The 15,160-nt window shown below is 39.5% G+C and overlaps 3 non-coding genes and 6 pseudogenes across 3 annotated transcripts; 3 read left to right on the top strand and 6 right to left on the bottom strand.

Annotated features, from left to right (window-relative positions):
* Window positions 1–243: 243 nt before the first annotated feature.
* LOC148934269 (U2 spliceosomal RNA) lies at window positions 244–351 on the bottom strand (annotated as a pseudogene).
* Window positions 352–803: 452 nt separating this feature from the next.
* LOC148934268 (U2 spliceosomal RNA) lies at window positions 804–992 on the bottom strand. The gene has a single exon (XR_016134779.1). It is a non-coding gene; the product is annotated as a U2 spliceosomal RNA (small nuclear RNA).
* A 423-nt stretch (window positions 993–1,415) lies between these two features.
* LOC148934267 (putative histone H2A.2) lies at window positions 1,416–1,800 on the top strand (annotated as a pseudogene).
* A 253-nt stretch (window positions 1,801–2,053) lies between these two features.
* LOC148934266 (U2 spliceosomal RNA) lies at window positions 2,054–2,161 on the bottom strand (annotated as a pseudogene).
* Window positions 2,162–2,613: 452 nt separating this feature from the next.
* Window positions 2,614–2,802, bottom strand: LOC148934265 (U2 spliceosomal RNA). The gene has a single exon (XR_016134778.1). It is a non-coding gene; the product is annotated as a U2 spliceosomal RNA (small nuclear RNA).
* A 423-nt stretch (window positions 2,803–3,225) lies between these two features.
* Window positions 3,226–3,610, top strand: LOC148934264 (putative histone H2A.2; annotated as a pseudogene).
* Window positions 3,611–3,803: 193 nt separating this feature from the next.
* On the bottom strand, window positions 3,804–3,973 carry LOC148934263 (U2 spliceosomal RNA; annotated as a pseudogene).
* Window positions 3,974–4,629: 656 nt separating this feature from the next.
* LOC148934262 (U2 spliceosomal RNA) lies at window positions 4,630–4,818 on the bottom strand. Its single transcript, XR_016134772.1, has one exon. It is a non-coding gene; the product is annotated as a U2 spliceosomal RNA (small nuclear RNA).
* A 420-nt stretch (window positions 4,819–5,238) lies between these two features.
* Window positions 5,239–5,623, top strand: LOC148934261 (putative histone H2A.2; annotated as a pseudogene).
* Window positions 5,624–15,160: the final 9,537 nt, after the last annotated feature.

Raw genomic sequence — 15,160 nt, 5'->3', positions numbered from 1 at the left:
ATTTGGTTAAGCGATTTTTATCAATTGTGTGTTATTTTTGGCTTAGAATGGGATCCAGCGTAATATAGTTAAAGGTTGTAATTATATAGTGCTGTTGATTTAGAGCCCATTTTCAATAAAAAAAAACACTACAAATTAAAATATAAAAAAAACACTGTAAAGGAAAACTCATTAAATTAATATTGAATAAAAGAAAACAATTAAATACTATAAAGAAAGACACACAAGAAAAGATTCAGCTTGAATTGGTGCAGTAAGCAGGCCTGTGCAATAGTGCAATGCATGTGCAACACTTCAACTGATAACAACAGATACTACACTTGATCTTAGCCAAAATGCCGAGAAATGTATGAGCTTCAACATCTACGCACATCTTCTTCTATACTTATGATTCGAATACAACTTTCTTTATCATGTTGGATGTGGGATAATATAAACTTCAATTGCGTTGAATCAAAATTATACTTTTTTAACATAATTTCATCGTATACAAAAGGAATTGTAAACTATAATCCGGCATCACAAATATTCTTCTAATTGGCATATGAAAATGACTCACGAGGGATTTGTCTATAGAGTGAATGAACTCAACGCTAGAAAACCATTGAATCTGAATTGCGAACCTAAAATACCCACAAACCGATATGTGAAAAATAATTACGTAAAGAGAGATCCCAACGTAGTTATAACTAGTAATTAATATAAAAAACACATTGTAAAAGGAAACTAATAGAATTAATATTAAATAAAAAATAATAATTACTTTAAAGATAGACACTCAGGTAAAGATTCAACTTTAATTAGTTTGATGAGCCAGGCCCGTGTTATAGTGCAACACATGGGCGACGCTTGAAGACCCAAGTAGCAAGCTACTTCGATAGATCCTTACCCTCAAAAAATATATTTAATATCGCATGTGCCGATGGCCCACATATCGGACTGAGAAGAACAGACACTACATTTGATCTTAGTCAAAATGCCGAGAAAGGTATGAGCTTCAACATCTCTACGCACGTCTTCTTTTATACTTATGATTCGAATATAACTTTCTTTCTCGTGTTGGATGTGGGATAGTATAAACTCTTATTGTTTTGAATCAAAATTATGCTTTTTTAACGTAGTTTCTTCGGATATAAAAGGAATTATAAACTACAAACCTGCAGCACAAATACTTTTCTAATTAGCATATGAAAATGACTCACAAAGGAATTTGTCTATAGAGAGAATGAACTCAATGCTAGAAAACTATAGAATCTAAATTGCGAACCTAAAATATTCGCAAACCGATATGCGAAAAGCAATTACGTAAAGAATGAACCCAATATAGTTATAACTACAAATTAATATAACCCAACGACGCATCCGAGAAAGTCATTTAGCTTCAATACTCACAAAGGGTTCAATCTTCATTTCCAATGGAGGCTGCCGCTAAACCGAAGAAAGGCGCAGCAGGGAGGAAGGGCGGCGGCCCCTAAAAGAAGCCGATCTCCCGCTCCGTTAGAGCCGGTCTCCAGTTTCCCATCGACAGAATTGGCCGTTATTTGAAGAAAGGTTGTTACGCGCAGCGTGTCGGCACTGGTGCGCCGGTGTACATGGCTTCCGTTCTCGAGTATTTAGCTGCTGCTGAGGTGTTGTAGTTGGCTGGAAATGCGGCTAGGGATAACAAGAAGAACAGGATCATCCCGAGCCACATTCTGTTGGCTGTGAGGAACGATGAGGAAGAAGACTGGCGGTGAAAAGCCCACCAAGGAGCAGAAGCTCGCCAAGGCTGCGAAATCACCTAAGAAAGCTGCTGCTTAGATTATGGAAAATTTGGTTAAGCGATTTTTATCAATTGTGTGTTATTTTTGGCTTAGAATGGGATCCAGCGTAATATAGTTAAAGGTTGTAATTATATAGTGCTGTTGATTTAGAGCCCATTTTCAATAAAAAAAAACACTACAAATTAAAATATAAAAAAAACACTGTAAAGGAAAACTCATTAAATTAATATTGAATAAAAGAAAACAATTAAATACTATAAAGAAAGACACACAAGAAAAGATTCAGCTTGAATTGGTGCAGTAAGCAGGCCTGTGCAATAGTGCAATGCATGTGCAACACTTCAACTGATAACAACAGATACTACACTTGATCTTAGCCAAAATGCCGAGAAATGTATGAGCTTCAACATCTACGCACATCTTCTTCTATACTTATGATTCGAATACAACTTTCTTTATCATGTTGGATGTGGGATAATATAAACTTCAATTGCGTTGAATCAAAATTATACTTTTTTAACATAATTTCATCGTATACAAAAGGAATTGTAAACTATAATCCGGCATCACAAATATTCTTCTAATTGGCATATGAAAATGACTCACGAGGGATTTGTCTATAGAGTGAATGAACTCAACGCTAGAAAACCATTGAATCTGAATTGCGAACCTAAAATACCCACAAACCGATATGTGAAAAATAATTACGTAAAGAGAGATCCCAACGTAGTTATAACTAGTAATTAATATAAAAAACACATTGTAAAAGGAAACTAATAGAATTAATATTAAATAAAAAATAATAATTACTTTAAAGATAGACACTCAGGTAAAGATTCAACTTTAATTAGTTTGATGAGCCAGGCCCGTGTTATAGTGCAACACATGGGCGACGCTTGAAGACCCAAGTAGCAAGCTACTTCGATAGATCCTTACCCTCAAAAAATATATTTAATATCGCATGTGCCGATGGCCCACATATCGGACTGAGAAGAACAGACACTACATTTGATCTTAGTCAAAATGCCGAGAAAGGTATGAGCTTCAACATCTCTACGCACGTCTTCTTTTATACTTATGATTCGAATATAACTTTCTTTCTCGTGTTGGATGTGGGATAGTATAAACTCTTATTGTTTTGAATCAAAATTATGCTTTTTTAACGTAGTTTCTTCGGATATAAAAGGAATTATAAACTACAAACCTGCAGCACAAATACTTTTCTAATTAGCATATGAAAATGACTCACAAAGGAATTTGTCTATAGAGAGAATGAACTCAATGCTAGAAAACTATAGAATCTAAATTGCGAACCTAAAATATTCGCAAACCGATATGCGAAAAGCAATTACGTAAAGAATGAACCCAATATAGTTATAACTACAAATTAATATAACCCAACGACGCATCCGAGAAAGTCATTTAGCTTCAATACTCACAAAGGGTTCAATCTTCATTTCCAATGGAGGCTGCCGCTAAACCGAAGAATGGCGCCGCAGGAAGGATGGGCGGCGGCCCCTAAAAGAAGCCGATATCCCGCTCCGTTAGAGCCGGTCTCCAGTTTCCCGTCAGCAAAATTGGCCGTTACTTGAAGAAAGGTTGTTACGCGCAGCGTGTCGGCACTGGTGCGCCGGTGTACATGGCTGCCGTTCTCGAGTATTTAGCTGCTGCTGAGGTGTTGTAGTTGGCTGGAAATGCGGCTTGGGATAACAAGAAGAACAGGATCATCCCGAGGCACATTTTGTTGGCTGTAAGGAACGATGAGGAAGAAGACTGGCGGTGAAAAGCCCACCAAGGAGCAGAAGCCCGCCAAGGCTGCGAAATCACCTAAGAAAGCTGCTGCTTAGATTATGGAAAATTTGGTTTAGCGATTTTTATCAATTATGTGTTATTTTTGGCTTAGAATGGGATCCCGCGTAATATTGTTAAAGGTTGTAATTATATAGTGCTGTTGATTTTGAGCCCATTTTCAGTAAAAAAAAAAAAACACTACAAATTAATATAAAAAAAATACTGTAAAGGAAAACTCATTAAATTAATATTGAATAAAAGAAAACAATTAATTACTATAAAGAAAGACACACAAGAAAAGATTCGGCTTGAATTGGTGCGGTGCGCAGGCCTGTGCAATAGTGCAATGTATGTGCAACACTTCAACTGATAACAACAGATACTACACTTGATCTTAGCCAAAATGCCGAGAAATGTATGAGCTTCAACATCTACGCACATCTTCTTCTATACTTATGATTCGAATACAACTTTCTTTATCATGTTGGATGTGGGATAATATAAACTTCAATTGCGTTGAATCAAAATTATACTTTTTTAACATAATTTCATCGTATACAAAAGGAATTGTAAACTATAATCCGGCATCACAAATATTCTTCTAATTGGCATATGAAAATGACTCTCGAGGGATTTGTCTATAGAGTGAATGAACTCAACGCTGGAAAACCATTGAATCTGAATTGCGAACTTAAAATATCCACAAACCGATATGTGAAAAATAATTACGTAAAGAGAGATCCCAACGTAGTTATAACTAGTAATTAATATAAAAAACACACTGTAAAGGGAAACTCATAGAATTAATACTCCCTCCGTCCCATTAAATATGCAACATTTACTTTTCGGCACATGATTTTATGTAGTGTTATTTTGTGAGTTAATGAAGAGAGAGTAAAGTAAGTGAGAAGAAAAAGTAGAGAGAGTATTGTTTCCATTTTTAGAAATGTTTCATTTTTAATGGGACAGACCAAAAAGAAAAACGATTCATTTCTAATGGGACAGAGGGAGTATTAAATAAAAAAAATTAATTACTTTAAAGATAGACACTCGGGTAAAGATTCAACTTTAATTGGTTTGGTGCGCCAGGCCCGTGTAATAGTGCAACACATGGGCGACGCTTGAAGACCCAAGTAGCAAGCTACTTCGATAGATCCTTACCCTCAAAAAATATATTTAATATCGCGTGAGCCGATGGCCCACATATCAGACTGAGAAGAATAGACACTACACTTGATCTTTGTCAAAAGGCCGAGAAAGGTATGAGCTTCAACATCTACGCACGTCTTCTTTTATACTTATGATTCGAATATAACTTTCTTTCTCGTGTTGGATGTGGGATAGTATAAACTTTTATTGTTTTGAATAAAAATTATGCTTTTTAACGTAGTTTCTTCGGATATAAAAGGAATTATAAACTACAAACCTGCAGCACAAATACTCTTCTAATTAACATATGAAAATGACTCATAAAGGAATTTGTCTATAGAGAGAATGAACTCAATGCTAGAAAACTATAGAATCTAAATTGCGAACCTAAAATATTAGCAAACCGATATGCGAAAAGCAATTACGTAAAGAATGAACCCAATATAGTTATAACTACAAATTAATATAACCCTACGACGCATCCGAGAAAGTCATTAAGATTCAATACTCACAAATGGTTCAATCTTCATTTCTAATGGAGGCTGCCGCTAAACCGAAGAAAGGCGCAGCAGGGATGAAGGGCGGCAGCCCCTAAAAGAAGCCGATATCCCGCTCCGTTAGAGCCGGTCTCCAGTTTCCCATCAGCAAAATTGGCCGTTACTTCAAGAAAGGTTGTTACGCGCAGCGTGTCGGCACTGGTGCGCCGGTGTACATGGCTGCCGTTCTCGAGTATTTAGCTGCTGCTGAGGTGTTGTAGTTGGCTGGAAATGCGGCTTGGGATAACAAGAAGAACAGGATCATCCCGAGGCACATTCTGTTGGCTGTGAGGAACGATGAGGAAGAAGACTGGCGGTGAAAAGCCCACCAAGGAGCAGAAGCCCGCCAAGGCTGCGAAATCACCTAATAAAGCTGCTGCTTAGATTATGGAAAATTTGGTTTAGCGATTTTTATCAATTATGTGTTATTTTTGGCTTAGAATGGGATCCCGCGTAATATTGTTAAAGGTTGTAATTATATAGTGCTGTTGATTTTGAGCCCATTTTCAGTAAAAAAAAAAAAACACTACAAATTAATATAAAAAAAACACTGTAAAGGAAAACTCATTAAATTAATATTGAATAAAAGAAAACAATTAATTACTATAAAGAAAGACACACAAGAAAAGATTCGGCTTGAATTGGTGCGGTGCGTAGGCCTTGTTAGAGTTTGTATACTAGAAATCACCTTTCGAGTGATTGAATACTGTTAAAACTCTTATTTTATTTTCCAAATGAATAAACAAATTATTTTTGTCATAATGTTGTTATATTTTACATTTAATGGATGTTAATTGCATATTTAAATGTATAAGTAATTTAACAAAGTCTAAGTCTTTGTTTTAGTAGACCGGTTGTGGGCGTCGTCCACTTTAAGGTAACACGGTCAGTTCTAAACAAAGAAAAATAATTATTTCACAACCTAGATAGGCTTAGACTACCTATCGTGAAAGGTTGCAATGTCAGTTCGATTATTTCTAAGCCTTACTGAAATAAGATGACGTTGGTGTGGTATAGCATTGAATGGATCTAACAGCGAGACAGTCTTTATGCTATCTACTGAAAGACGAGGTCTCGTAAATTATTTCTCAATCAATGTACGTTAGCATTGAGCATACGGTATTGATTATGCACTACTTTGACTTACCAAATGGTGCGGGTTTTTCGTAACCCAATAAGCCTGGTATATTGGGTAGTGGTGATTAGTATCTAGCGGTGCTAGGATTGCTATTATGTTGAATCGTGCGCGAGGTGAGTCTCGTTTGATAACATCCTCAAGAGAAGCTTGGAATAAGGTTTTATTATTCGGAACCTAGCTAGTTGGAGTTTAATTACTCTATGAATAATAAATAAGATTTTCTTGCTGAGTCCTCTCTTGGAATAAATAAGATATTAATTAATTAAGTCCATAGCAGACAATAATTAATTAATGGATGTTTCTATCTTAAGTGCGGGAAATAAATATAAAGTATTGGAAACCCGAAGTACTTGTAATTTCGGATTTGGATGGGGAGTGCAGTATTACTTCTGTAGTGGCTGCTCGTAATATTCCAATTTTAAGCTTATATTAAATTGGGTTTAATTTAATTAGTAAAAAGCTAATTGGAGGAGCCCATATCCAAAGCCTTCCATAGATCCCTGTCTGGGCCCAATATGTGACTTATTATAAGTAGGAGAATAAAGGAGACAGAAAATATACTTGGTTTTTATCTCAAATTTTCGGCGGTCGAATTTTTTCTCTAACCCTGATATCAGTTCACAGTCCGGGAACCAGTCAGAAGATCCGTGGTTTTGTACTAAAGATCTTCACGAGGAGAAGGCGCTAGCTATCTTTGATTCTTTGGAGAATCATCAAGGTATAATGGCTAAACCCTAGAACAACATGTTTTAGATTTCATTTAATTTAAAGCATGTGATTATTTGAGTTATGAGCATGATACGTGAGATGATTACGCGAATAGAATTTGTCTAAATAATCCGCTAAATAGATCTGATTATTATGTAATTGATTTATGAATGCGCTTCCGCTGCCAACCCCTACAATTGGTATCAGAGCCAGTCTTTGGCTCTGATTATTTGGATTTAAATTTCGCGAAATTCATGTATGCATGCGCTTTTTGTTTACGAAGCATGTTCTTGTTTTTAGTTGTTATATTTTTATGCATGATGAACACAAGAACTATCGAAACAAAGAACTCAAATTTTTGGAACGCTAGAGACGTGCGATTCGTCGGCGCTTGCGCCGAGACGAATCGCGCGACACGCGATCCAATTAGGGTTGTCGAGCGAGTGGGAGAATGAAGGGTGATCGACCGGCGACGCACGGACGAGAGTGGCCTCGTGTGCGCCGCCGGCGTGACCACCGGACCGGCAGTCTCCGAGCACTCACGGGACGATCGAAAAGGAGCTAGAATGCGATCATGCGGCGACGCGAACACGAGCGTGGGCTCGTCCGCGCCGCCGGCAAGAACGCGACGGCTGCTCCTCCATTCACGCGGCGATCGACGGTCGCGGAGGTAGACGGTAGCCGCTGCTCGTTCGAGAGCAGCGGCGGTATTCCTTCCGGCCAAGAAACCCTAACCCTAACCTAACCCTAGCCCTAGTTCGACCCAAGTTGCGCGACGCCGATTGGGAGTGGCTCTGCCTTGTGCGGTGGCCGCTGCAACCCGGCAGCATGTCGCAGGCGACGGCGGGAGTCCGCCGGTAAGGCGCGGCGTTAGCCGCTCTGTGGCGGACGTCGACCGAAGGAGAAAGCGGCGCTTTCGCGCTGCAGTGGGAATAGCGGGAGCTGCCGCGCTTAGCGCGGGCTGCCGGCGGTGGCTGGGCGGCGAAGTCGCCGTCCCGGCGGATCCACCCCGGTGTGATTTCGTTGTTCGTCGTGCGTGCGAACCTCGTGCGACGAGATATCGATGAAATCTTATTTTTAATGATTATTTAATTCCTAAATTAATAGATATCATTAAAATATTATTATTTAATTGAAATAAAATATTTTGGGAAGATTTCCCTAGATTTTAGGAATATTTTGATTATTTTCTATATCTATGAATATTTTATATCCTAGATGATGTAGATAAGAATAATTAAATAGTTTCCTAAATTATATTATATATCTAGAATCCTAATTAGGATAGATATGTAGGATTTCATTAAATAATAAAATATATTCTCTTCCCAATCTTAATAAGGAATTAATTTAAGATTATTTATTCATGTCCGTAAAAGATATAAATAATTAATTATTTTAGATAAATCTTATAGAAGACATGAATATGGATTAATCTTTAGTAATTAATATATTATCCTTTAATAAGATGTTTAAAAGATTATAAAAGATTTAATTATCCAGTCAATTAAATACCAACAGAATTTAATTAAGCCTTTAATCTGCACTAAGGCTAAGGATAATTAATGAAAAACCATAACTTAAATATCTAAGCGATAATTACGAACTATGTTTGTATATGGTCTCCATCGATTGGTCCACAACTTATGAAGCTAATTTCTAATATTATCGCCACCCATGCTGTGGGGACAATAATCCTAAGAAATAGCGAGTTCGTATAGGTGGACTTCTCATTTGTAAATAGTATGGACTAGAAAGTGGTTTCTAATATTATCGCCACCCATGCTGTGGGGACAATAATCCTAAGAAATTACAAGTTTCAGAAGTTCAAACAGAATTTACGAGATAGCTTGGTCTTGTTATCAACGCACGAGCATTGTTATGGGAGTGTGTTGTAGAAACGAGATTCTGTAATGCTAAATCTGATGGTCGTGCTTAGGCAACATTTGGCGGCCATGCCGTGCTGCGGTCTCTGGACTATTCGTCGGTGTTGTGACCAGTAAAAATGTTAAGATTTTAATGCGTATTGACCTCTGCTTGAGGGTACAAAATTTTAATTTTACAGTTGTGAGAATTTGAAAAGTTTTATGGTTTAACTGTCACAACCACAAACTTCCTAATGATAGTGACTGCATCTAAACGTGATTCAAAAAGCACCTTAGGATCAAGGGGTGAAAATAAACATGATTTATAAGATGAAACCTAGGACAAAAGTCTCGCAGGTGAAAGTGAAATGGGACAACATAAAGTCAGAGTGCGGTCTAGGTTCACAATCCTTCTAACATAGAATCCTATTACAGCGGAAACGTCCAAGACAAGGCAGTATGTATGGAGACATACTACCCTGGGCTACCTATTGACTTATTCGAGAATTCATACCCAACACCATCGCCTGCCCGTCCACGTTCAACCTGCACATTAGAAAAGAAACATGCAGGGCTGAGTATTTGATATACTCAATGAGCACATTGCCAAAACAGTTTTTGGTTTTAATTGTCAAGCCACAGTTGAGAGATCACGGGGTTTTTATTTAAAAGGCCCGAGTCTCTAAACACTTTTCCTTTTATAAAGATTTTTTTTTTGATTGCGCAATCACGTAACATAGATATACCATATCTGAACTTTGTGTGAACCGGGAATGTGGCCACATTCCACGACGGTCACTGGACCGGCCAACCCCTTTTGTTAGCTCACGGTCCCCTTATGTGTACACTAGTCCGAGTAGGGTTTGCGGCCCTACTGGGACCCGAATTCGTTTTAACTTAAATTGGCATAGCCAAGCAGATAGGTAATCATAAAACAAAACATGGCATGACAACATACTTGAGCAAAGAATCACATTTTCATACTAAAAACACATTTTAAAAGAATGCCCACCTCAAAAGCTAAAGCTCCTTCCGAAATTTCCTTAACTTGGTCTTAGATGACGTTCGAAGACGTCCCTTTAGGAAATAAAAAGATACTTAATTAGATTTTGAGATATCCATTAAGCTTAAGCATGAATGCATCCTAAGTGCGTGATCATTTTATTCTTCCTTTAAAAAAAATTTTCTAGAAGAATTCTAGAATTCTTAAATATTAATCAAATCAGTAGATTTAATTAATTTAAAACAATTGCTTAACTAGAGGGTACTACCTCCTATGCCATTTATTCAAGTACTAAAAAAAATTAGGCTCGTGGTCTACTCATCGTTAGCGTATCATGATTTCTTAAAATTAATCATTTGAGCACTTATACTAAATTCCGGAAAAATTAGACTTATCCTCGTGGAACTAATTAGCGGACTATTATTTAATCCATAACGTAGGAGAGTCCATGGTTTAATTAAATTCTTGGTCCATACTTTAATTATTTGGTGGCCCATCCTATTACTAAAGAGGCCCAACAACAAAAAAAAATGAAGCCCAACTACTCCCTTCCCTAAACCATCGGTGTCTCTCTCTCAACAAAACACAAAATCCCCAATTCAACACACACAACCCTAATCCATTCTCCCTCCTCTCTCTCTCGGCGGTATCGCCTCATTCTCACCGCCACCGTCGACGCCTCTCGCCGGATTATGAGCTCGATCTCTCAGCTGCTACACAGCACCGCCGCCCGAAGCCGGCCCTGGACCGGTGACAGCCGGTGTCGTTGCGTACGTGAGCTCAGCGAGGCAGCACCGCCGTCGCAGTCAGACACTCCGTAAGGCGGGGTTGTCTCCTGTGCTCCTCCGCCGCTCTCCGTTGAAATCGCGGAGGAGTTCTCGGCATCTCCGTCGCGCCAGCCAGTTCCGCCGTCGCCGCACGGCTGAGGCCTCGCCGCTTCCCGACGCGGTGGAACAGCCGTTACTGCCCCGGTTAGGGAGAAGGCGTCGCCTTTCCCTTCCTCCGGTTCCTCTCTATAAGCTAAGTTTTTTTTGCTGCCTTCCTTTGCTTAGCTCAAATCGGGGTTTATTTAGCAACCTATGTAAAAATCGATTCTTGACTATTGGTGATGTTCAAGCTTTGATCTTGTGGGAGTTTGATTATTGAATCCATTAATTGAGTTTGTGGCAGAAGCTCTATATTGTGATTAATGGGGATTTCTTGAACTTGTTGGGATTTATTTGTTTGCTCACTGGAAAGAGCTTAACCCTTAAAAGAACTTGCTACAAAACTATAGCATAAAGGCAGCCTATCGTGCTTGTTTTATATTGATTGTGATTCCTAAGTTGTGGTGACTCTATATGATGGCATGAAGAATGATTGGGAGGAAAGGGTGGAGGTGTATTACCTCTGAAAATTGAAGGAGTGGCTGACTTGCTGCTGCTCACTACTTGCTCTACCCTCTAACTCTCTGTTTTTGCTGAATTTTGAAGTGTGGGTGAAAGGAGTTGGTGTGTGGTGTGGAGGGGCCTTTATAGGCCGAGCTTTGGTGTACTCTTGAGCCTTAAATGGCTGCTGTACCATTTGTTGCTACGTGGCAGAAAATCTCACCTTTAGTGATTCTTATGCAGCACTCTTTAACTGAGAATTGGTGGTATTCTAAGGACATAAGGACTATGCATTCATGCCATTTGTTGTCTTTCTTCTCCTTTTTGCAGGGTTTGTTGAGGGGTCAAAAGTTGCAGCTGTTCTTGCCTCTTTTGGCAAGTGTTGGGTCTATATTTGAAAGGTTGTTGCTCACTTTTCTCTACTTAGGAGATAGTTAGTCTCCATACTTGCAGGGTTATTAATTTTTTTTTTCTTTGATTGCTCTTGGTCTTCATGTTACATGGCTCGTGTTAAATCAGAAGGGCCGAGAAAGGGTTTGGGTCTGAGGAGGAAGTCGAAGTCCAAGGGTGGAAGCTGCACTAAAAAAAAGTCCCTCTTCCAAGCTCTAGGCCCATACTTGTATAATTTGTACTTAGCATTCAAATTTCCTTTTTCTTAAACCCACATGTATTTAATTAAGTAAGCTAAAGTGTAATTTGGAAAGTAGTAGCACTTTCTTAGCTAGAAAGTAAATTCTTCACATTCTTCTTCGTTAGATGTGTATCGAACATATTTTTATTTTGCATCTAATCGGCACTTAAGTAACACAAATTAACGAGTTCTTATTTATTTCATCATAAGAAGAGAGTGACGAAAATTTTCAAGTTGGTGAACCTTTACAACTTAACTCAAAAGAAAACGAGCGGGTATTACATTAACCTACTCAATTTCTTCACATAAGTTTATGACAAATAGTAAATAATTCTGTTTTGCAGTGCAACCTAAATCGTCAAAATGTCACTCAATTCTCTTTCTGCAATTCTTAAAGAAAACAAACTCGAGGGCCAAAATTACATAGAATGGAAACAAAATTTGGACATCGTTCTCACGGCTGATGAGTACAAGTTTGTGCTCACTACTCCTCGGCCCCCAGTGCCGGCGGCTAATGCCGCGCAGGCAGCGCGAGATGCCCATAGACGGTGGCACAAGGCGAATGAGATGGCTAAGTGTTATATGTTGGCCTCCATGTCAACAGTGCTTAGACATCAGCATGCCGCCATGGCAACTGCCACCGAGATTATGGAAAATCTCACGAATCTCTTTGGTACTCAGAATCGAACGGCTAAGTCTCAAGCCTTTCGGAGTATCATGTGCAAGACTATGAAGGAAGGCTCGTCTGTGAGGGATCATGTCCTCGAGATGATGAGCCATCTCAATCAAATTGAAGTATTGGGAGGCGTCATTGATGCCGAGTCCCAAGTTACTATTATCCTTCAGAGTCTGCCCCCTAGCTTCCAACAGTTCAAGCTCAACTTTGAGATGAACAAAAGGAATTACACCTTGGCTGAGTTGTTGACTGAACTTCAGTCGGCGGAAGATCTCATGAACCAAGCTAAGGCTGCGATGGTTAGTTCGTCACATCGTTCCTCTGGCCCTAGGCCTGGCGCAGGAAAGAAGAAAGTGACAAACCAGGTTGCACCTAAAGATGCTAAGGGAAAGAAAAAGAGGAGGTCGGGAAAGAAGCAAACCGGAAAGTGTTTCATGTGTGGAGAGAAGGGGCATTGGAAGCCAGATTGCCCTAAAAGGAGCAAGGCTACAGGTATGCACCAAGCTTTAGTTGTTGAGTCATGTTTGGCTTCGACTTCTTCTCATACTTGGGTTATTGACACTGGAGCTACTGATCATATTTGTTTTGATCCTGACTTAATGCAGGTGACAAGACGGCTATATGATGGAGAGATCGAAGTTCAGCTGGGCGACGCTACTAAAGTGGCGGCCGTTGCAGTGGGAGACGTTTATTTGCGTTTTAGTAGTGATAGATTTTTGATTATGAAGAATGTTTTGTTGATACCTTCTTTTAGAAGAAATTTAATTTCAGTTTCTAAATTGGTTTTTGATGGATATTCGATTTCTTTTAATGACAGTTGTGTTATTAAGAAAGATGGTTCTTATATCTGTCGTGGTATCATGGAAAACAATCTGTACACAATCGTATCTACACAATATAATGATCGCAAATTAGAACTCAATAATGCATCGAAAATTTCAAAGAAAAGAAAAGAACCTTCAAGTTCAATGAACGAAACGTACTTATGGCACCTTAGACTTGGTCATGCCAACCAAAGGAGGATTCAAACACTTGTGGATCAAAACCTTCTTAAAGGGCTAGATACTGAATCATTTTCCACGTGCGAATCCTGTTTGGAAGGCAAGATGACCAAGAGACCTTTTAGAGTGAAAGGAAATAGGGCCAAGGAAGCACTAGAACTCGTTCATACTGATGTGTGTGGACCAATGTCAACCGAGGCAAGAGGCGGCTTTCGCTATTTCATCACTTTTATTGGTGATTACTCGAAAGTTGGATATGTTTATTTGATGCGCTTTAAGTCTGAAGCTTTTGACAAGTTCAAGGAGTTTAAGGCTTATGCTGAGACGCATCATAGAAAACGTATCAAGAGCCTGCGATCTGATCGTGGAGGCGAATACCTCAGTGCTGAGTTTTTGGACTACTTATCAGTAGAGGGAATTGAATCCCAAACGACTGCGCCGGGCACACCTCAGCAGAATGGCGTAGCTGAAAGAAGGAATAGGACCTTGTTAAATATGGTCCGATCGATGATGAGTTATGCACGACTGCCTATTTCGTTTTGGGGACATGCCTTGCTTTCCGCGAGTCATATTTTAGACAATTTACCGTCAAAATCTGTTCCTGCTACTCCATATGAGTTGTGGACCGGGCGTAAGCCTAATCTAGAACATCTCAAGATATGGGGGTGTCCAGCTCATGTTTTGGAAAAGGATCCAACTAAGCTGGGCTCAAGGACAGAGGTATGTTTGTTTATAGGGTACCCCAAAGGTTCGAAAGCTTATGAATTCTATAGTCTCCGAGACAAGAAAGTCATTGTGAGTACTCACGCGACATTCTTAGAGGAAGACTTTGTTATGAATCATAAACCCAGCAGTGAGGTAGCTCTTGATGAGCTCACTTCAGTCACAAGTTCCATTAACCTAGAACACGTACCATTAGTACAACCAATTCCCGAACCTTCAACTTCTACACCTAACATTGTAGTGCCGCGCCGCAGTGGGAGGGTCTCTCATGAGCCCGAAAGGTACATTGGTTTGGGAGAATCTATGGATCACTCCTCGGACAGTAGTGTACCAGATCCCTGGAATTTTGCAGAGGCGCAGGCGGATATCGATCATTGCGAATGGGTGAAAGCAATGGATTCGGAACTACAATCTATGATAGACAAAGACGTCTATGATTTATCCGTCCTACCCGAAGGCTGTACTGCCATTGGGAGCAAATGGATATACAAACGTAAACGTGGACTCGATGGACGAGTTAAAGTCTTCAAGGCAAGACTAGTGGCTAAGGGGTATACCCAAAAGGAAGGTGTCGATTACGACGAGACCTTCTCCCCAGTGGCCATGCTCAAATCGATCCGAATACTATTGTCTATTGCAGCTTACATGAATTGGGATGTATGGCAGATGGACGTTAAGACTGCGTTCTTGAACGGCAGTCTTGAGGAGACCATCTACATGGAACAACCCGAGGGTTATGCCGTCAAGGGCAAAGAGCACATGGTTTGGAAGCTTAAGAAAGCCATTTATGGCCTCAAGGAAGCATCTAG

This window comes from Salvia hispanica, chromosome 1 (assembly GCF_029641045.1).
Source record: "Salvia hispanica isolate PSC_SH4W2 chromosome 1, Shi_PSC_v1, whole genome shotgun sequence".
In the NCBI taxonomy this organism is placed as follows: domain Eukaryota; kingdom Viridiplantae; phylum Streptophyta; class Magnoliopsida; order Lamiales; family Lamiaceae; genus Salvia; species Salvia hispanica.
The sequence above is the reverse complement of the archived record's forward strand: the minus strand, read 5'-3'. Positions and strand labels throughout refer to the sequence as shown.